At 42.7% G+C, this 22,820-nt stretch overlaps 1 protein-coding gene across 1 annotated transcript in view; it reads right to left on the reverse strand.

Annotated features, from left to right (window-relative positions):
- ZFAND3 (zinc finger AN1-type containing 3) overlaps positions 1-22,820 on the reverse strand; it is a 356,826-nt gene that overhangs the window by 18,324 nt on the left and 315,682 nt on the right. The gene's annotated exons all lie outside the window — the stretch shown is intronic.

Raw genomic sequence — 22,820 nt, forward strand, 5'->3', positions numbered from 1 at the left:
ACTAGAGGCTCGGTGCATGGATTCGTGTACCAGTGGGGTCCCTCGGCCTGGCCTGCGCCCTCTCGCAATCTTGGATCCCTTGGGGGATGTCAGACTGCCAGTTTCGGCCCGATCTCTGCAGGCCAGGCCAAGGGACCCCACCAGTGCACGGATGCACCAGGCCTCTAGCATGCATATAAGGTCTTTGGTTAATCTCTTCCAGCCCTTCTCCCTCCCCTCTGAGATTCATCAGTCTGTTCCATGTTTCCATGCCTGTGCATTGAGCATCTGCCCCCTGGTGGTCAGTGCACACCATAGCTTCTGATCAAATGGTTGAATGGTCAGCCGGTGGCTTAGACTTTTATATATATAGATGTTAAAAGGTCTTTGTTAAGAAGAAAAAAGGATAAAAATATGAATAAAATGGCAGTAAATACATATCTATCAACAATTACTTTAAATACAAACAGATTAAATGCTCCAATCAAAAGATGTATGATGGCCCTAGCCAGTTTGGCTCAGTGGATAGAGTGTTGGCCTGTGGACCGAAGGCTCACAGGTTCAATTCCTGTCAAGGTCATGTACCATGGTTGCAGGTTTGATCCCAGCTCCAGTCGGGGAGCATGTGGGAGGCAACCAATCAATGTGTCTCTCTCACAGTCTCCCCCTCCCTTCACTCTCTCTAAAAACCAATGGAAAAAAATATCCTTGGATGAGGATAACAACAACAAAAAGACATATGGTGACTGAATGGATAACAAAACAAAGCCTTACATATGCTGTCTACAAGAGACTCACTTCAGATCAAAAGATACACAGAGAGTGAAAAGAAATAGAAACAACTACACGCAAAAATCGGAGCAGCAATACTCATATGAGACAAACTAGGTTTTAAAAGAAAGGCTTTAAGATAAAAAGAAGAACCCAGCAATTCTTCTTTTGGATATTTATCCAAAGAAACCCAAAACACTAAATCGAAAAGAAGTGTACATTATGTTTATTTCAGCATTACTTATAATAGCCATGATATGGAAACAACCTAAGTGTCCATCAATAGATGAATGGATAAAGATGTGGTACATATATACAAAGGAATGTGATTAAGCCATAAAAATCTTGTCATCTGCAACAATAAGGATGCACCTAGAGGATATTATGCTGAGTAAAATAAGTCAGATAGAGAAAGACAAATGCCAGATGATTTCACTTATATGTGGAATTAAAATAAATAAATAAATAAATGAACAAGCAGAACAGAAACAGACTCATAGTTACAGAGAACATTTTGATGGTTGCCAGATGGGGGGAGGTTAGGAGAGACAGGCAAAAAAGATGAAGGACTTTAGAAATAAAAAGTGGTAGTTATAGAACAGTCATGGGAATGTAAATAACAGCACAGAGAATATAGTCAATCTATATATATAAAAGGATAATATGCTGTGTCCGACTGTCTGACTGGTTGCTATGATGTGCACTGACCACCAGGGGGCAGACGCTCAATGCAGGAGCTGCCGTGATGCACAAGGGCCGGCACCACGGACCTGGTGCTGACAAACCAACACTCGGCTTCCCAGCCACCACCCGGGAGCGACACCCCACCAAATCAAGCCAATGCTGCCAAGACCCCAGGGCACAAAATGCGGCCTAGAGCCCAGCCCAGCCCAAAAATGGTCACTGTGGGCTCCGGATGATGTCATGTAGCAACGCCTGACTTCCTCTCCCTAGCGACTAGCCTCCTTGGAGTTTCTTCAGCCCTGGAACATGACTTGCTTGATAGCCAGGTGAAAACATTTTGCACTGTAACCAAATGTCTGTGAAGCATTTTCCCGTGCCTCATCTCATTTGATCCTCATAGAAGTCCTGGAGTAGGTAAATAGGAGACTCGGTGGAATCCTATTTTCTTTTCATTACCCAGAAAATGGAGATTTAGAAAGTTTAGAAACTTGACCTGACTGAAAAGAAGAAATGGTGAACCTTGAAAATGACTTCAGGTTTTTTTACTGCACAGAATATAGTCAAACACTGCTGCAGTTAAATATTTTACCCTTTGTTCTCCCTGTGTGATCTACAATAATAAAAAATGTTGATATTTACTGCTGTGTTGCTGACAATTACCTGAAAGAGAAGTTGGGGCACTTCATTGGGCTGAAAAAACTTTAGCTAAATCAGAAAGCAGGTCTAATTAAGCAAGTTTATTCTATACATATAAAAGGCTAAGTTGACTTGCGCATGTGCAATACATATAAAGCTCTTGCTAGCACCAATCACACGTGTGTGTTTCGATCTGTCATTGTCAATTGTGAATTTGGTTGGCACTTCTATTATAGAAAAAGAGCAAATAACGATATTAAAATATTTCTTCTAAAAATAAATTAGCCTGGCTAGTGTGGTGCAGTGGATGAGTGTTGACCTATGAGCCAGGAGTTCACAGTTCAATTCTGGGTCAGGGCACATGCCCGGTTGCAGGCTCGATCCCCAGAGTGGGGCATGCAGGAGTCAGCTAATCAATGATTCTTTCTCATTGATGGGAGAGATGTTTCTGTCTCTCCCTCTCCCTTCCTCTCTGAAATCAATAAAAATATACTTAAAATTTTAATTAACTAGTTAATTTAAATTTTTTAAAAAGAGTATTAATACAAACCTTAAATTTGTAAATCTGGAACATTTTCCCCTTCCTGAGTCAATCTGTAACACTGTAGTGCCCAGCTCTAGAGAATACATGTCATCCTGTGTATTAATCACAAGGGTGCACAAACCCCATCGTGTTCTGACTCACAGCTTCCATCTCCCAGGGGCTACTGGGCTGACATGGCTCAAGAAGAAGAGTATGTGTGTGTGGAGCAGTGGCCTGAGGCTGCACAGGACGTGTCCTTATAACCCAGTGAGAAAAAGGCCTGCTCAGCTCCTCTAGAAACAATTGGGCCACTGCTAGACTAAGCCTCCTTAATCCATGGGAAATGTCTTCAATAGCCATTGCCTTCCACTCCCATGTTATGGCCTAACAACAACCCATCTCCTGTATCAAAGCAGTACCTTGATTGATACTTAACAGAAAAATTTGGAGGAGAGCATCTAGCACCTGTCTGGAACACTTCCCCAGCTCCCCTGCAGCCTGGGTACTCTTCAGGAGGATTCATCAGAATAAATGAAGCAGGCTCAACTGGCTGCTGCTGAAGACAGCCATCAGATGGAATTCTACACAGACCTCCGGTGTCATTTGTCTCCCAGTTGTCCACCCAGGCTCTGCACATTTTAGCATGTACAACAGTTGGTGAGAACCCATGATCACGTATAAGGAGGTATAAGCAAAGAGGGGCACTCCTTGCCATCTCCTCTTTCCAACTATGTTCAGGCACTGTGTTGGGGCAGAGATTAAAATAGTACAGGTGGCTCTACCTCACAACTCCACAGGCAACAACAGAGAAAGAGAACACCCTTCAACTCTCCGGAGGGAATAGACAGTGGCATCCTCCTAAGATCACACCACCCTTGAGTAAATGCCAGTGTGCTTCCCATACCTACCACACCCCCATTTCTGCCCTCCTCACATCTCCTTACATGTCTAGTCCTCTACTTAGTTTCCTTCCTTTTTCTCTCCCACAACCTCCCCCCCACCTTTGTTTCCCGAGGTGCCTCAGTAGCTATGGTTGCCATAACTCCTGACCTGACAGAGCAGGGTGTTTTCTGGACAGCAGATCCAGGGCAGGCCAAGTCTGGTGATGCTCCTAAGAATCCACACCAAGCAGCTTCTATGTGTGCACCTCATCCATCTGCAGAGCCCACAGGAGATGCTGCATTTCCTACTGAGTTCTGCCTCACCCTGATAGTGGGAATAATGTCTGTACAAATAAGGATATGTGGAAAGGGGAGTAATTCCTTACAGAAGCCAGCTGATCCAATTATTTTAGGCACTTCTCCAATGAATTACAGGGCTAACTCATGCACCCTTTTCAGGTTTTGGCCTCTTAACTTTGTTCCAATATTTCATGGTCAGCTTTGACTACCCAAATCTGCAGTGGGACAGCTCCTCTTCCCAATAGCTAGGAGAGACCATCTCTCAGCACTTTCCCCCACCTATCCAGCCCTTGTTTGAATCTTTCTGTCTCATGCCTTTGTGAGTCCTGTCCCAGAGGCATGACTTTCAGTCTCAAGAGTTGACTCTCACCCAGTGCCTAGTGACATCAGGCACTGTGTGAGAGTCAACAACTCACAAACACTTGCTGTGCCTGGGCTCCGGTTTGTGGGCAGATGTACTGAGCTCTGAGATGGACTTCTCCACATCTGCCTTGCAAAAGACAGCAGCACACCCCAATTCAATTCTCTTTTTTGTACAGAAGCACAATTATCAACCAACACTGGAGAGCTTGTGTTGCTATTTGTCACAGTTGTATTCAGGCTCATTGCCAGGAAGAAGATAGCAAAGCTAGAGGCCAGGCTTTTCTTAGAGTTTGCCTCTCCAGGGCCCAACAGTTGAGGAGTAAGGGCTATCATGTGATCTTATCAGAACCTTGGTCTGCTTAGGTAAAAGCACTTTTCAGAAGCAGAAACAAACTTCATTGATATTGATGTCTTCAGAGGGAAGATGCTATAGAAATATCATCTAATAAATAAAGAATTCAGGCTCCAGTGTTGGGCTGTCAGTCCAGCAAAGGAAAGAAGCTATCAGGCTCAAGAATCAAAAGTATTTACTGGTCATCTGTGCACTATTTACAGACTCTAGTTCTGGGGCCAGGAGGAGGAGAAGGGAAAAAAGAAGTCACTAGCTCCTGCCTTTAAAGACAGCTGAAGATGAACAGAGAGGAAAACAGCTGAAGGACATAAGCAGCAAAGCAAGAAATCAACTGCAAATAAAATCAATACAATCCAGCTATGTGTAATAAATTGGGGGCACCGAGGAGAGGTCAACAGCATAAGGTATCCAGGAGGAGATAAGTTTTCAAGGAAAATGAGGACATGAATTAGCACTCAGGAGCAAATGGAATGTCAGTAAGAATTAACTGTGGCTCATATTACCAGGTGCAGTGGGAGACAAAATGTGGCAACACTGGCCCTGTCCTGCAGAAGCACCTATCTAGATGGAGGGACAAGTGGCATATGGAACACAACAGAGCAATGCACTGGGATGATATTAATATCAGTTCTGGTGGGTCACACAGTAGGTCACAATGTTCAATAAAAAGCATCTCTGAAATGTGGGGTACTTAAGGCCTAGGCTAAGATCTATATGGCTGAAAATGTAGATAACTTATGCTACAGTCATCTCCTCACTGTTGAGGGCACCCCACAGGACATAAAAAGTGGTGGGATTCTAGGAGTTGGACAGACCTGGGTTCAAATGCCGGGAACTGCCTTAATTACTTAACTTCAAAGCTTGAGTGTTCACCTCTGTAAAAATGGAATATCATTTGTCCAATGATACTTTTATAAGGATCAAATGATATAACACAGTTCAGGCATCCAGTATATAACAAGTGCTCAATAAAGCTGTTCTTTTTTCTTCACCCAGAAGATCACAATGGCGATGAGATAGGGTTCACTCATTTGTTCAAATGTTTACTAGCATCACTACATGCCAGGAACGGAAGTAGGAACTGGGAGCCACCCAAGAACATTATATGGTCCCTCCCCCTTTCAGGGAGGACAGACATGTAGACAGACAATTGCAATATGTTGTGAGAAGTATAGCAACAGAGGCCAACCATGATCTCCGCAGAAAAGAAGACTTTTGAGCAGTATCAGAAGGACATTAGCAAGGGAAGGGTTTTGGTAAAAAAAAATAAATAAATAAGTAAAAAGACACCCAGATTTTGTGAGGGCCTCTGATGAGGAAAGCTGTGGAGACAAATACTGAGGCCAGTCCGGCATTTCTGTGCCCCACCTTGTCCTTGATGCCCCTACACCAGTTCTTTATCTCTATGAATGACCTTGCCACAGCAGTAACTAGGGTGCTAGAAAGCCAAAGCCACTGCATTCAAGTATCAGAAGAGCAGAGTGAGGAGCAGTGAGGATGGGTTATTCAAGGAAACTCGTTTTAGTTCAATGGAAGAAGCAAGCACCTGGCCAGTCTAAGCTGCCTGGCAACAAGACATGCCACACTTCCTACAGGCCAGAGATGTACACAGTGTCTGGATTAACAGCCAGGACACTACTGATGTGGTTTCTGCTACATCAGTTCAGGAGGCTGGATGGGCACCAGATAAGTCACTCAAGTGCTTAGATTTTACATCAGAGAGTGACAGGTTGCCAGGCATGAATGGAGATTAATGTGGTTTCTTTCACACAATAGGTCTATGACCTCCAAAGAGCCCATCTTATTCATGTGCCAGACAAACCATAGGTTTTATTTATGCAAATACACCCATCCCAAAGTTAAGTATTTAAGTAAACCACACATATCAAATAATTTTAATTAGACCAAGCAAGCAATGCTACCCAATCTGATAGTATATACAAGGATGGGGCAAAAGTGGGTTTACAATTGTTCGTATAGAAAATAATACAATAATTAATAAATAATACAATAATAAACTGTGTTTTGCATGTTCATAACTGTAAACCTACTTTTCCCCTCCTCTGTATATCTTGTCTGATTTTTCTCCCCTCTACCAATAAAAATTCAAGGCAGATAAAAGTATGTAATCCTACCTAATAATAGAGCTATATGCAAATTGACCGTACCTTCGCTACACCCACAAGCCACGCCCACAAGCCATGCCCACCAGCAAACCGTTGCAGGGACGCTGGGGTGTGGCCCAGCCCAAGGCCTGGAAAGCCTCTGGCACCAGCGGGGAGCCTGCACAGATCACAGGCAACCACTGGGGGTCGGCTCCTGCGATCCGTAGCAGGGACGCTGGGTGCAGCCGAGCCCAAGGCTGGGAAAGCCTCTGGCGGAGGCTTTCCTGGCCTTGGGCACCAGCGGGGAGCCTGCACGGATCGCAGGAAACCACTGGGGGTCGGCTCCTGTGATCTGTAGCAGGGAGGCTGGGGTGCAGCCAAGCCCAAGGCCACCGCCCGGAGCCAAGCCCCGACCCTGAAAGAAGGCAGAAGGCGGTGGCCACAGCCAAGGCCTGGGTCCCTGGTGCCGGCAGAAAACTGGTGCAGGCAGCCAGGTGAATGAAGGTCTATTGCATGAATCTTCATGCAAATGGGCTGCTAGTCCTATATAATAAAAGGCCAGGGACCATAAGCGTAACGACTGGAACGACCGCTTGACCAGTCACCATGAGGTGTATTGACCACCTCTTGGTCCTCCCCCCACCTCTCCCACCCTCCCACCCCTGCCGGCAGGTGAGTGGGGAACCATGGGGAAGCGGGTGGGTGGCAGCAGGGCGGGACTAGGGACTGGCGAGCAGGTGGAATGGCTGACCTCTTGGCCCCTCCCCCTGGTCTGCAGGCTCTGATGGATCAGTGATGGTGAACAGTGAACCAGGGTGGGTGGTGGGAGGACTGGGCTGGCTGTTAGGCCGTTGGGATACCCAGCTCATTCCCGGCTGCTCAGGGGCTCAGGCCGGTGGGAAAGTGGGCACCGGTGACTTTACCTCCATGTGCATGTGCCAGGCTGGCCGCTGATGGAACGCACTGCCCACTCGGGGCCACTCACGCAGGCACCGCCACTGCCGCCGCCATTGCTGCCACTGCCGCTGCTGCTGGGGCTTGCGGCACCGACGGAAGCTACGGGGTGCGCCCGCGACCTACCTGCCCCGGCGGTGGAGGCAGCGTTCAACCTGGGGACTGGCGAATGGGCAGAAAATGGCCCTGATCACAGGCTAGGCCTAGGGACCCTACCCGCACGATTTCAAGCGCTGGGCCTCTAGTCTATATAATAAAAGCCTAAGCAACTGTTACGGTGGAACGACCAGAACAACCGGTCGCTATGATGCGCACTGACCACCAGGGGGCAGACGCTCAACACAGGCGCTGCCCCCTGGTGGTCAGTGCGCTCCCACAGGGGGAGCACTGCTCAGCCAGAAGTTGGGCTCATGGCTGGCGAGCCCCGCCTCTGTGGCAGTGCTAAGAAGCAATGAGCCGAGTGGTTAAGGAGCAGCAAGTAGGCGGGCGGTAAGGAGCGAGGGGTCCTGTACTGCGAAAGGGATCAGGCCGGGCTGAGGGACAAACCCCCCCCCCCGTGCACAAATTTTGTGCACCGGGCCTCTAGTCTATATATATAAAAGCCTAAGCAACCGTTCAACCCTTCGACCAGTAGCTATGACACACACTGACCACCAGGGGGCAGACGCTCAATGCACAGGCATAGAAACATGGAACAGACTGATGAATCTCAGAGGGAAGAGGGGAGAGGGGAAGAGATTAACCAAAGATCTTATATGCATACTAGAGGCCCAGTGTATGGCTTTGTGCACTGGTGGTGTCCTGTGGGGATCAGGCCAAAACTGGCAGTCTGACATCCCCCGAGGGCACAGGCCAGGCCAAGGGACCCCACTTGTGCACAAATCCATGCACCGGGCCTCTAGTAATAAATAATGCTAAGCTTCACTCTCTAGACCTTATTTCTCCAGGCAAATATTTAATTGGAAAACCCTCAGGTTGCACTTGTTCCTTGGCTTCAAAAATTTGCATGGAGACTGACCCAGACATTCTCCCGCTCACCTGCTTGGGCTTGCCTTCAAATACTACTGCAAAAGGACTATCCCCTAAAGATAACCAGCAGGCTCACGAGAACACCACACCCTGACTTCTAATTTTTTTTTTGTATGTTATTAGTCAATACTTACTGGGTACACCCACTACAGGTCACATACTCTAATGGGGAATGTGGGAAGCTGCAGAATGACATCTGGTTCTGGCCCCTGAGGATTTTAGAATCTAGCAGACCAGTGGAGGAAGGCATGTGTTAAACACTCAGAAGATATAAATCTATAAATGAAAGAGAATGGAGTCAGCTAGATCTGTTATAAAACTTCTATGATGTGGATCACCTCATACTTGAAATTGCTAGTAATTCTATTTGGTCTTAAATTACCGTTGCATTTCCTATGAAAAATGAGCTATTAAGTTTATAGGCAGTATATCAAACTTTGGGGTATATGAGAATTATCTGAGCAACTGCAATTTTACTTTCTAAAAAGGAAGTATTCCATCCCTCTCTACCCAGGGCCTGTGAAGTGCTGGTCTCAGGCCCCCACTTTTTAAGAGGCACTGCTCAAGAGGGAATCAAAATAAGAATCTCAGGGGCCAGAACCAGATGTCATTCTGCAGCTTCCCACATTCCCCATTAGAGTATGTGACCTTTAGTGGGTACCCAGCAAGTATTGACTAATAACATACAAAAAGGAAGACTGAGTGTGTCTAGTAGCAGATATTTGCACACAGTGTAGTGAACACAAATTATTTTAACTACACACATGAAAGAACCTGAAAAGGACTTTTCTTTAGCAAAACTTTGTGAACTTATCAATTTGAAAAAAATTAAAAATCCTATTATTTTGACTAATACCATTTTTACAACTGGTCTAATTTGGTGACATTTGCCATGAAGGGTTCAAAGAGTCCTGAGTCCTGAGCAAGGTCTTGGAAGCCTAAATAAAAGGAGGTTAAAAGAATTAGTTATACTAATTTGGAGGAAGGATCAATAAATCTTCTGGGTACTTTAGAAGAGATAAGCTGGGTCCAGTGGAGATGACAGAATGGATGTCCAGGGAAGGACGGTAAGAATACATGATGCAAAGCTATAATTAGTGCGGGTTAGTGTATGCTGATGGGAGGAGTGGGAGTCATATTGGCCAGGAACATTAAGCAGTCCTTAGATCAAAGGCTGCATGAAATACTGATATTTAGTACCAAGGTCTGATCCGAGGCTAGTGGCAACCTTTCTGGTCTCAGTTTCCTCATTTGTTAAAAGAAAGTGGGGTTCAATTAAATGATTGCTAAGGCTCTAATCTTGGTGACACTTATCTACCCACAAATTTTTATGATTTTGTCTTGTGATAAAAGCATTTATTTCAAACAAAGCATTTTAAAGCAATCCTCAGTGTGGTTTGCTTTCATTACCTAAAGTAAGACTAACCCTAGAAGAGCATCCTGGGTGTACGTTATGATAAAAAGGAGTATTCTCAGGTCACCAGCCTTCCCCACTATAGTTAGACAGACTTGTTACATATGAGGACAAAGGCAGTGTGCTTCAACTGTAAACAGAAATGAATCCATGGGATGGCAAAACTCTTTACAACACAGCTTTGTGGACCTATTAGATCACATGGTAGCTCACCATGAGCTATAGCATCTGCTTTGGGGGAATACATTTGAACATTTCCAATGTTATCCTAAAATGTATTCAACAGCTACAATTATTAATATTTGTCAGGGTGAGGGGCAGAGGTGGGGGACAGCTATGAAAAACCTACAGCTAAATCATACACAGTGGTAAAAAACTGAATGCTTTCAAGGAAAAGGCAAGGAGGTACATGCTCAACACTTTTTTCTCCCTCAACACTTCTATTAAATATTACATTGGTGGTCTAATCCAGTACAATAATGAAAGAAAAAAAAATAAGCATGCAATATTGAAAAGGAGAAAATCCTAAGGAATCTAGAACCAATAAATGAATTTAGCAAGGTTACAGAATAAATGATCACATATAAGAATTGATTTATTTCAAAGTGGCAGCAAAGAATAATATAAAAAAATAAATTTACAAATTCTATTCACCTTAGCATGAAAAACTAAAATACTTAAGAATTTAACAAAAAAAAAGTATGCTAAAAATAGAAAACATTGTTAAAAAATTTAAAAAGATGTAAATAAATGGAGAGACATATATTCATGGGTTAGGACAGTGGTCGGCAAACTCATTAGTCAACGGAGCCAAATATCAACAGTACAACGATTGAAATTTCTTTTGAGAGACAAATTTTTTAAACTTAAGCTTCTTCTAACTCCACTTCTTCAAAATAGACTCGCCCAGGCTGTGGTATTTTGTGGAAGAGCCACACTCAAGGGGCCAAAGAGACGCACGTGGCTCGCGAGCCGCAGTTTGCCGACCACGGGGTTAGGATATTGTTAAAATGGCAATTCTGTAAATCGTATAAATGGGCAAACTATTTAAAGTATGAATAGAGTCTTTACCAAAAAAAGATATATGAATATCCAAAGAGCATATGAAAAAGATGCTTAACATCACTGGTCATGAGAAAATGCAAATTAATATACCATAGTGACACAGTACCACATACTTATTAGAATAGCTAAACTTAAAAAGGAAGACAATATTAAATGCTGCAAATTATGGAGAAGTTAGACCCCTAATAAACTGCTGTTAGGATTTTCTTAAAATGTTAAAAATACACTAACCATTCAACCTGGCAATTCCACTCTGTATCTACCCAGGAGAAATTAAAATGTATGTCTACACAAAGACTGTGCATGAATATTTACAACAGCTCTACTCATAATATCCCCAAACTGGCAACAACTCAAATGTATGTTAATTGGTAAATGATAAACAAATGGGGTATTATCCATACAATGAGATACTACTCAACATTAAAGAGGAATGAACTATTGGTCCATAACAACATGGATGAATCTCAAAAACAACATGCTATGTAGACACACAAAACTATATATGTATTGTATGAATCCACAGATATTAAAATTGTAGAAAAGGCAAAATTATATTAACAGAAAGCAGATCAGTGGTTGCCTGGGGCTGGGGTGGGAGAGTGTAGAGGCTGACTAAAATGGGGCAGAAGAGAAGCTTTTGGGGTGATAGACATATTCTAAAATTTGAACTTGGCGATGGTTTCACAACCTAAATTTACTAAAACTCACCTATACATAAAATAGGTGAATTTTATGATACATGAATTATATCTTTAAAAAAATCTGTTTAAAAAACCCACATACATCTTTCCAGGCAAAGAATTAACTGAAACTATTTACTCTTGGAACTAAAACAAAAATAACAACAATTAATTTCCTTTTGTAATAATCCATTTTCTCCCCTTAAAAAAGTATTCTAAGCAGGGTAACCTATCCAAATGGCCTTGAGAAGTTGTTATTGTGCTGTGATGGCTGCTAAAGTTGGACTATAGAAGTACTTGCAAATTTGCTATCCAGATAAAAAATATTTTATTTCATGAGACAGGGTCTCTTGGCTCACCTGCCAGTCAGGAGGATATGAGGAGGCTTTGGCAGTGTGCTCTGCACATACTGTCCTTTTAAAAGCTCGGTCTCTGGTGCTCCTATGCTGGGGAAGGGAGACGTTCATGTTTCTGAAATCTCTCTACAGCCTTGTGAAAGCACACATGGTAGCTGGATCTCTGGGACAGGGCTGAACCAATGGGCTAAATACATGGAGTTCGTGTTCAATAAAAGGTTTGATTTGTTTTGCTTTAAAACTTCAACTTGCAATAATTTATGGAGGAGCAGCAGAGGGACTAATCTGGTTTTAGACTAGAGCTCTTACATATTAAAGATTAAGTGGGGAATACAGATAGCATATTCTTGTTTAGGTAAAAATACAGTGAGACTGAAAGAAAAGGGGTAGGAAAGGGAGAAAATTTCCTCAGAATTAGCCTCAAGATTTAATTACCCTAAGCTCTCATACATATAACTCCCATCAACGATATTCTTTTTACTTTTGGGAGGGAGGCTGGGCAGGACTCCTCCTCTTGAGCCAGAGGTAACCCAGCTGCTGTCTCAGAGACACTCTAGGCCAGTGGTTCTCAACCTTTCTAGTGCCGCAACCCTTTAATACAGTTCCTCATGTTGTGGCGACCCCCAACCATAAAATTATTTTCGTTGCTACTTCATAACTGTAATTTTGCTACTGTTAATGAATCGTAATGTAAATATCTGTGTTTTCCGATGGTCTTAGGCGACCCTGCTAGCAGTTCTCAACCAGTTAATTCGACCGCCTTGTATGCATGTTATTTTGTGCATGTGTCTGCCTTCCTCTCAGGCCCAGCAACTCCCTACTTTAAATGAATTTTAAAATCACGTTGGAAATCCTTGGAAAAGTGGCTGATTCCAGGACTCGACAAAGATATAAGTACAAGAGGCATCCAAAACAACATCTTATTATGCCAGAGTGTAAGGACATGTTGGCAAAAAGGGAGGAGGAGTGGCCATTTCACAAAGACACAGAAGTCAACTTGAGAGAACTTCCACTGGCCTGGCCGAGTGGCTCAGTTGATGGGAGCATCGTCCTGTACACAAAAAGTTTACAGGTTAGATTCCTGGTCAGGGCACATACCTAGGTTGTGGGTTCAATCCCAGGTCGGGACACATATGGTGGGCAACCAATTGATATTTCTCTCACATTGACCTATCTTTCTCATTTCTCTCTCTTTCTCTCTCTCTCCCCCTCTCCCTTACTCTCCCTATATCTCTCTGTCTCCCTCCCTCTCTTTCAAATCAATAAACATATCCTCAGGTGAGAATTATTATTATTTTTTTGTTAATCCTCACCTGAGGATATTTTTCTATTGATTTTTTTTTCCGAGAGAGTGAAAGGGAGGGAGAGAGACAGAAAGAGAGGAACATCAATATGAGAGAGACACATCAATTGGTTGCCTCCTGCACACGCCCAGACTCGGACCAGGAATTGAACCTGCAACCAATGTACATGCCCTTGACTGGACTCAAACCCCAGATCCTCCAGTCGCGGGCCAACGCTCTATCCACTGAGCCAAACCAGCTAGGGCTCAGGTGAGGATTAAAAAAAAAAAAAAGAACTTCCTCTGGCCAAATGTGGGATAATTTGAGCACCAAAATAATTAAATATAATAATGAATTAGAAACCACTAAAAAATATAAGAGCCGAGATTGAACCAAGATGGCGGCATAGGTAAACACCTGTACTTGCACTTGCTGCCTCTCACAACCACATCAAAACTCCAACTAAAAGACAAAACAAATATCATCCAGAACCACAGGAAAGCTGGTTGAGTGGAAGTTCCACAACTAGAAGGAAAGAAAAAAGCACACTGAGACTGGTAGGAGGTGCAGAGGTGCACAAGTGCTGAGGTATGGACACACACGCGAAATGGGGTGGCAACTGGGTGCACTGTTGTTTTTTTCAATCGGGAGGGAGATACAAGCTCCCAATTGCTCTGAACTCCAGTTCCGGGAGAGACTCTGGGGACCCAGACCCATACAGGGAGAAACTAACTGGACTGTCTGGCATCGGGCCAGAACACGAAGGTGGCTTTCTCTGAGAGGTGCTCGCAGCGATCATTGTTCCTGCACAGGGCCATGGGACACAAAGACCTAGGGACCTCTCTGGGGCAGGGCTGATGGGCAGCCATTGCTGTTTGCTCCACCCTGGTGATTCCCTGAGACCCCGCCCCACCCAATTTACAACCCCACCCAAGCTGTGCACAGCAGCTTTTGCATATGAATGGCCTGTCATTTTGCAACCTAAAACCTAACAAACTGGAGCTGTGTCAGAGAGCTCCAAGCTTCCAAAAGAAGGCCTAAGGCCCTGCGGCAGCAGCCTGCATTGCTTCACAGCTGGACCTCATCTGGGCACATACAAATCCCAAACAAAGAGGAGAAACCTGCAGATTTCTCTGTAGCTCCTGCTGGGTGGCTGACTTCACACCTCCTTGGAGATCCAAGAGCCAGTGTACCCAGTGGTCAGTGTGAGACCATCCAGATTACAACTCTTCACATCCATAAACGACACACTCAAGGGGCAGACTCAGTGAGCACCAAAGCCCCACTGAAGAAGCCCTGCCCAATAAGGGTGTCTCCAGCACAGCAGTTCTCCCATTGTAGACACAGCTGGTCCTCACAGCCAATTGGCCTGGAGGTCAATTCCTCCCAGTGACACCAACAATAATCAAGGCTTAACTACAACAAGGCTGTGCACACAGCCCACAAAGGGGTGCACCAAGAGTGTCCATTTCAGGTAATTGGGGAGGCTGAGCCACAGGGCCCTATAGGACACCTAGCACACAAGGCCACTCTTATCAATACAGGGAAACAGCCAAAATGCGGAGACAAAGAAACATGTCACAAATGAAAGAAATGGAGGAAAGCAAACTACTGGATATAGAGTTCAAAACCACAGTTATAAGGTTACTCAAGAATCTTCTAGAAACCTCCGAGAAATTTAGTGAGACCCTCAAGGATATGAAAAAGGACCAATCAGAAATTAAGCATACACTGACTGAAATAAAGAATAATATACAGAGATCCAACAGCAGACTAAAGGATCCCAAGAATTAAGTCAAAGATTTGAAATACAAAGAAGCAAAATATACCCAACCGGAAAAAGCAAAGAGAAAAAAGAATCCAAAAATATGAAGATAGTGTAAGGAGCCTCTGGGATAACTTTAAGCGTACAAACATCTGAATTATGAGGGTGCCAGAAGAGAGAGAGCAAGATACTGAAAACTTATTTGAAGAAATAATGACAGAAAACTTACCCCACCTGGTGAAAGAAATGGACTTACAAGTCCAGGAAGCGCAGAGAACCCCAAACAAAAGGAATCCAAAGAGGACCACACCAAGACACATCATAATTAAAATGCCAAGAGCAAAAGACAAAGAGAGAATATTAAAAGCAGCAAGAGAAAAACAGTTAGTTACCTACAAGGGAGCATTCATGCGATTGTCAGCTGATTTCTCAACAGAAACTATGCAACCAGACGGGAGTGGCAAGAAATATTCAAAGTGATGAATAGCAAGAACCTACAACCAAGATTACTCTACCCAGCAAAGCTATCATTTAGAATTGAAGGTCTGATAAAGAGCTTCACAGATAAGAAAAGCTAAAGGAATTCATCACTGCCAAACCAGTATTACATGAAATGCTGAAGGGTATTCTTTAAGAAGAGGAGGAAGAAGAAGAAAAAGGTAAAGATAAAAATTATGAACAACAAATACATATCTATCAACAAGTGAATCTAAAAATCAAGTGAATGAAAAGTCTGATTAACAGAATAAACTGGTGAATATAATAGAATCAGGGGCATAGAAAGGGAGTGAACTGACAATTCTCGGGGGGAAGGGAGTGTGGAAGGTGCAGGAAGAGACTGGATAAAAATCTTACACCTATGGAAAAGGACAGTGAGGGGGGTTGTAAGGGCATGGGGTGGAGTGGGAACCGGGTGGAGGGGAGCTATGGGGGGAAAAAAGAGGAACAACTGTAATAATCTGAACAATAAAGATTTATTTAAAAAAATATAAGAGCTTATGAGTCCATACCAATAAAAGATAAATAAATGGGGTGGGGGGAGTAGGGTTCTCACTTACAGAAGAACACTGAGTGCCAAATGGTAAATGTAGAAGAAGAACTAGAGTTAGAAAATCATAATTGTGCAACCATCCCAGTAAAGACTGATTCAGGCAATACTATCAATGAATGCTAAACCTTGGAGACATTTTTTTTGATAAAGAGTGAGACACTTACAGGGTTATAAAGTATTTGCCCCTATCAATAAAACAAAGTCAACCAACCAAATGGGAGAAGATATTTGCAAATAATAGCTCCAACAAGGATTAATATCCAAAATATATAAAGAACTCACACAACTCAACACCAAATAACACACACCAAATAATTCACTTTAAAAATGAATCAACACTTCTCCCAAGATGCCACCTCACACTTGTTAGAATGGCTATTATCAACAAGACAAGAACGTGTTAGAGAAGTTGTAGAGAAAAAAGAACCCTCATTCACTGATAGTGGTAATGTCAATTGGTGCAGGCACTATGGAAAACGGTATGTAAGTTCCTCAAAAAATTTAGAATTACCATATGACCCAGCAATCCCTCTTTTGAAAACATTTACTTGCAAAGATATATGCACTCCTATGTTCATTGCAGCATTATTCACAGTGGTCAAGACATGGAAACAACTGAAGTGTCCTTTGATAGATGTTTGAATAAAGATGTGGCACATATATGCAATGGAATACTACTAAGCCATAAGAATGATGAAATACTGCCATTTTCGACAACATGAATGGATCTTAATATCATGCTAAGTGAAAGAAATGAGACAGAAAAGTCAAGAACCATATTATTTCAGTCATATGCGAGATATAAAACTGAAAGCAACAAAGGAACAAACAAAACAGAAACTCATATACACAGATGGTGGCTACCAGAGGGAAGAGGAGGGTAGGGGTGGTATAGGGGGTGAAATATATGGTGACAGAAGATCTGACTTCGAATGGTAAATACACAAAACAATATACAGATGATATATCATAAGATTATACACCTGAAATCTATATAAATTTATCAAGCAATGGCACCCCAATAAATTTAATTTAAAAAAATGTTAAATCAATGCATTAAAAAAAACCAAAGGATTTCCCCATAGATTGCTTACTAGCTGTAAGGTTAAAAATAGTAACTACACAATGAAGAAATTGAACTTTGAATGGTTGAGTGAATCAATAATGAGAGGCTAATAGACATTTGTGCCTCCCAAAGTAAAACCCTGAGAAGAATTTATCACTTACATAGTATTCTGCTAGGAATATGTACTCTGAATCTAATCATGAAGAACGACCGGACAAATCCAAAATGAGAAATATTCTATTTAAAAAAAAGTGTGGCTGGGTATGTGGGTAGGGGGTAGAAATGTATCATTAAAAAAACAAACAAAAACAACAAAAAAAGGCTGTGAAAATGTCCCAGGTTAAAAGAGTCTAAAGAGACATGATAACTAAATGCAATATCTAATCATGGAATGGAATCTGTACTGGAGGGGCAAAATGCCTTTTATAAAGGTCATTATAGGACCAACTGACAAAACTGGAATATGGGCAACAGATTTGATAAAAAGCACTGTATTAGTATCAATTTACTAAAGTTGATAACTGTGCTGTAGTTATATAAAATAATATTTCTATTCTTAGGAAACATTCATTGATGATTATAAAAGTAAAGGGCAAAACTTACTCTCAAATGGTCAGGAAAACACTTTTAATTTCCAAATAAAAAGTTAATGGCAACCACACACACACACACACAAAAACGCCCAAAACAGAGACACCTTAAAAAAAGAGGAAACAGGCCCCGGCTGGTGTGGTTCAATAGTTAGAGTGTTGGCCTGCCCACCAAAGCGTCATGGGTTCGATTCCTGGTCAAAAGCATGTGCCTGGGTTGCAGGTTCCATCCCTGGCCCCAGATGGGGCACATGTGGGAGGCAATCAATCAATGTGTTTCTCTCACATCTATGTTTTTCTCTCTTTCTCTCCCCCTCCCTCACTTCCACTCTCTATAAAAATCAATGGAAAAAATATCCTTGGGTGAGGATTAACAACAACAAAAAAAGAGGAAACAGAGAGAAAAAGTATGGAATACTACCAAACAAAAACAACAGCAGAAACACAAAGGAAAAGACCCAATGGAGACACAGAGCTCCCAAGAAAACAAAAGATAAAAAGGCTACAGGAAATCCTCATACATTAACAGTTATCCTAAATGTAAATGGACTGAGTTCACTAATAAAAAGGCAAAGAGTAGTAGACTGGATCAAAAAACAAAACCTAATCAGCCCTGGCTGGGTTAATCAATTGGCTCAAAAATTTGCGAGTCCTATTCCCAGTCAGGGTACATACCTAAGGTTGCAGGTTCGATCTTCGGCAGAGGCATATGAGGGAGGCAACCAATTGAGGTTTCTCTTCCACATCAATACTGCTTTCTCATTCTCTCCTTTACTCTCTCTCTCTCTCTCTGAAAATCAATAAAAACATATCCTCAGGTGAGGATTAAACAAACCCCAAAACAAACAAAACACAAAACCCACAACCATATGCTTCAAGAGACACATCTAAGCTGCAAAGAGAAAGACTCAAAGTGAAAGGATGAAAAATGATTCTCCAAGCAAAACGCATTCACAGAAAAGCAGGAATAGTCATACTTACATTTGACAAAACAGATTTTAAGGTAACAAAGGTAACAAACAACAAAGATGGATGTTTTATACTAATAAAGGGTAGTGACCACAGCAACCTCGGTTCAGATCTGAGTCACGGCACCAAGAAAGAAGAAGAAAAAATAATAATAAAGGGTACACTAACATCAAGAAGACATAACACTTCTCAATATACACTGAGTGGCCAGATTATTATGATCTCTGAACACATAATAATCTGGCCACTCAGTGTATATCCTATATAATAAAAGGCTAATATGCAAATTGTCCCCTCGACCAGGAGTTCGACCAGCAGGCAGGCTGGCCAACCACCCATATCATTCGTGCATGGGTGGGGGTCTGGCCAACCTGGCCATCCTCATCAAATCTGGGCCACATCACCGCCACATGAATGCTGTGTTTTCTAAGCAGATCTTTCATGACACACACAGCATGGCTTTTTAATTGCTGTGCATTGCTTCCCAGAACCACAGAATTAATTTTTAACTACTAGCCCAATAGCTAATATGCAAATTGTCCCCTCGACCAGGAGTTCGACCAGCAGGCAGGCTGGCCAACCACCCATATCATTCGTGCATGGGTGGGGGTCTGGCCAGCCTGGCCATCCTCATCAAATCTGGGCAGGCTGGCCAGACCCCCACCCATGCACGAATTCGTGCACCGGGCCAGATTATTATGCATTCAGAGATCATAATAATCTGGCCACTCAGTGTAAATGCACCCAATCAGGGAGCACCAAAATATATAAAGCAACTACAAATAAAACTAAAGGGAGAAAAAAAATTACAGTACCTGGAAACCTTTTCTGATTTGTTCAAATTGCTTTGTGCATTGTCATACCTCAATAAATGCTTGCTCAATTTAATTTGACAGTGAATGATAAGGCAGAAATGAGCATTGGGGCACTTGGAGATGATTACTCTAAAGGTACCAGCTAAAGCATCACTCTGACTTTCTAAAGTAAATAAAAAATTTATTTTAAAAGCAATAAAGAAAGTAAGATTACTCAGGTTAGTAAAAGCACTGTTGTCCCAAAAGGGATCTTATCAGCTTACAGTTTGTTAAGTCACTGTCCATTGAAAATATGCAATAACTTATGTAAGCTATTGGGCTAGTAGTTAAAAATTAATTCTGTGGTTCTGGGAAGCAATGCACAGCAATTAAAAAGCCATGCTGTGTGTATCATGAAAGATCTGCTTAGAAAACACAGCATTCATGTGGCGGTGATGTGGCCCAGATTTGATGAGGATGGCCAGATTTCAGAAGAACACCTTCTAGGTAGCATCTGGAAAGATAAGATGCCTATAGAGAGAATGAGCTGATCAATTTACCTACTGAATAGAAAATGAAACAAATAAATCCATTTTTATGCAACTGTTTCCTATCTTGAGAAGTTAAACTGTTGAAGTTACTCTAGGATGGAGGATCTAGTCCCAGCCTCACCACATGCCTTTTCTAATTGGCATCCTGAAAGACTACAGAAAAGGGTGTTGCTTTGGTACTGTTGACTTAAAGGTTATCTAGTCACAGAAAGGCAGAGGAGGATTCATCTTCAAAATTCATCTATTTATTGAAAGCCCATGGAGTGCCTTGGCAATTAACAATTCCTACCACCTCTAGCTGTTCCCTATGTGAGAAGGCTCCAAACTAGTCTTACAAATTGCTCTTTTGAAGATCAAAGGGAAGCTGAATGTGTCTGTGTGTGCGCTCCATGAGACTGTAATTTAATGGAATTTTTAGAGAAGGCTTGCTGGCAGTGTTTGGATGACAGCCCTGGGGCAGAGGATTCAGGGGAGCTTGGCCACTCTTCCCTTTGGAGCGTCTTCCCTGTCTTTAATTGGCACCTCATTAGAAATTAATGAAAATGACATCCTCTGTTCTTCCTGCTCTAGGCATCGAATGCTACAAAAAGGCCCATCACAATTCATAACACATTCAATTTATATAGCAATGGCTCTTAAGCATTATTTATGAGATGTGAATTTCTTGTCAGCAGTTAATAACCTGTTCAAAGTTGAAGGGGAATGGAAAAAAAGATTGTGAATATATATATATACTAGAGGCCCAATGCACGAAATTCGTGCAAGGGGCTTGGCCCTCGCAGCCCTGGCTTTGCCTGGAAGGTCGTCCAGAAGGACATCCAGAAGGTCGTTGGGCTGTCCAGTCTAATTAGCATATTATGCTTTTATTATTATAGATAAACATTTTCTGCAGTAGAGAAGTGTGCTGTTTGAGTTCAAACTACGTTCCTGAGTCGTCACTTTCAGTAGTGAGTTACTGTCCCCCCTCCCCCCATAAAACCTTTCAGGGCAGTTAAATGTCTCTCTAACACTCCATGCATCCTCAAGGAAATAACCATACAACTCACCCTTTCCTGGAGAGATCCAAGCAGACAGGCAGGAGGAACACAAGAGCTATTTGTCAAAGACAGTCCCAGAGGTGTATGTTCCCACTGCTGTCCTTCATCTTTTGAAATGTGGCAGTTGACTCAGATATTTTTCTGGGCACAGAAGTGTAATGCTCTCAGTGGGCCAAATGGAATTCCTGGCTCTCTCTGGGAAAGCTACATCTGGAGGAACTGCAGAAAGCTCAAAACTTTCTTCCCCACCAGAAAAATCAAATCTCTCCATAAGCAGGTCCTCAGAATTCGGCATAAGCCAAGGGACTACGTATTATATCCTTTAAAAAGAATGCACGTCTTTTGCCAAACCAATAGGCACTCAGAAATCAGCCTCCTATCCCAAGATGTGAAGAGCACAGCAGAGTAATCCGCGCTTACCAGAGACAATCAAGTTGGCTTCACTTAGAATAATGTGATGTATTTCTAGATTTTTCTTCAGCAGTGCAGAAGACCTTAGGAAAATAGGTGGTTTGCATCCAAGCTGAAGGGTAACCTGGGAGACTTGGTTACAAGTCTCAGGGCTAAACTGGGAACTCTTACTGCTTGCCTGACAAGGAGAGGAGGTATTATGACAGAGGCAAGATGGAATACGCAAGGACCAACTGCTTGATACACTAAGGCAAATCCTTTTTAGTACCCAGGATTCAGTTACTTTCCAGAAGGAAAAATGAACATTAAGGTACAGGAAAATCTCATGATTCTAATTTAGGAACAACCAAAGGTCTGTGTTATAGAAGCAACAGGCAAAAATGGTCAGGTAGGTTTTGCAACACTGGTAATGAACTGAACTGCTGAAACCCACCAATAGTTCACATGAAGACCAAAGCAAAAAGGGCATGACAAAAAATCGAACTCTGCAATATGGGCAAAGGTGGTAAGCCATCAGGCCCCAGAGTTTCCTTAGCTAACCATGGTATTCCCTCCTTACCTCATCAAGAATTTAAATTACCCGGGAGGGTTGATCCAGGAGCAGTCTATAAATAAAATTCTGGGCTCACCTGGGCCATGCCACATGCATGAACACAACTGAAGTGTGAAAGCTCTGCTGACAGCATCTGCCCCCACCTCTTACCCCAGCCCTCCTCTTTATACTTTCTCACAAGCATTTAGGAGAAAACGAAATGCCAATCTAGAAATAAAAAGTTGTCCATTGACACCTAGACTCCCCATGTTGCCATTAAATGTCCCCATTTCTGCAGTTGAATATATGCTTCTGATCTGTTATTCCCCCTTCTCCCCCTGTCCCCCACTCCCACAAGTGTGCAACAGGCAGAAACAGGAGTTCCAAGTTAGTTTCCATGAGAAGTTGGTACTCCCTTGTTTCCTTCTCATTTCCAACAGGGCAGAAGATTGAGGGACAAGAGCAGCAACAGCTACATCTTTAGAAGATAAAGGATTTGGAGTGCCTGTAACTTTCTAGCTGCTGAGAGAACCATCTAGTCCTGGTTGCCGGCATCAGTACTTGTAGAATAGCTATGACTATCCCAGGGGTGAAAGGAAGCTTCTTAAGCTCATACCTAAGGACAACGATATAGAATTCTCAGAGGCTAGACCTAGGCCTCAAAGTTGGCCTGAGG

This window comes from Cnephaeus nilssonii, assembly GCF_951640355.1.
Source record: "Cnephaeus nilssonii genome assembly, chromosome: 9".
In the NCBI taxonomy this organism is placed as follows: Eukaryota; Metazoa; Chordata; class Mammalia; order Chiroptera; family Vespertilionidae; genus Cnephaeus; species Cnephaeus nilssonii.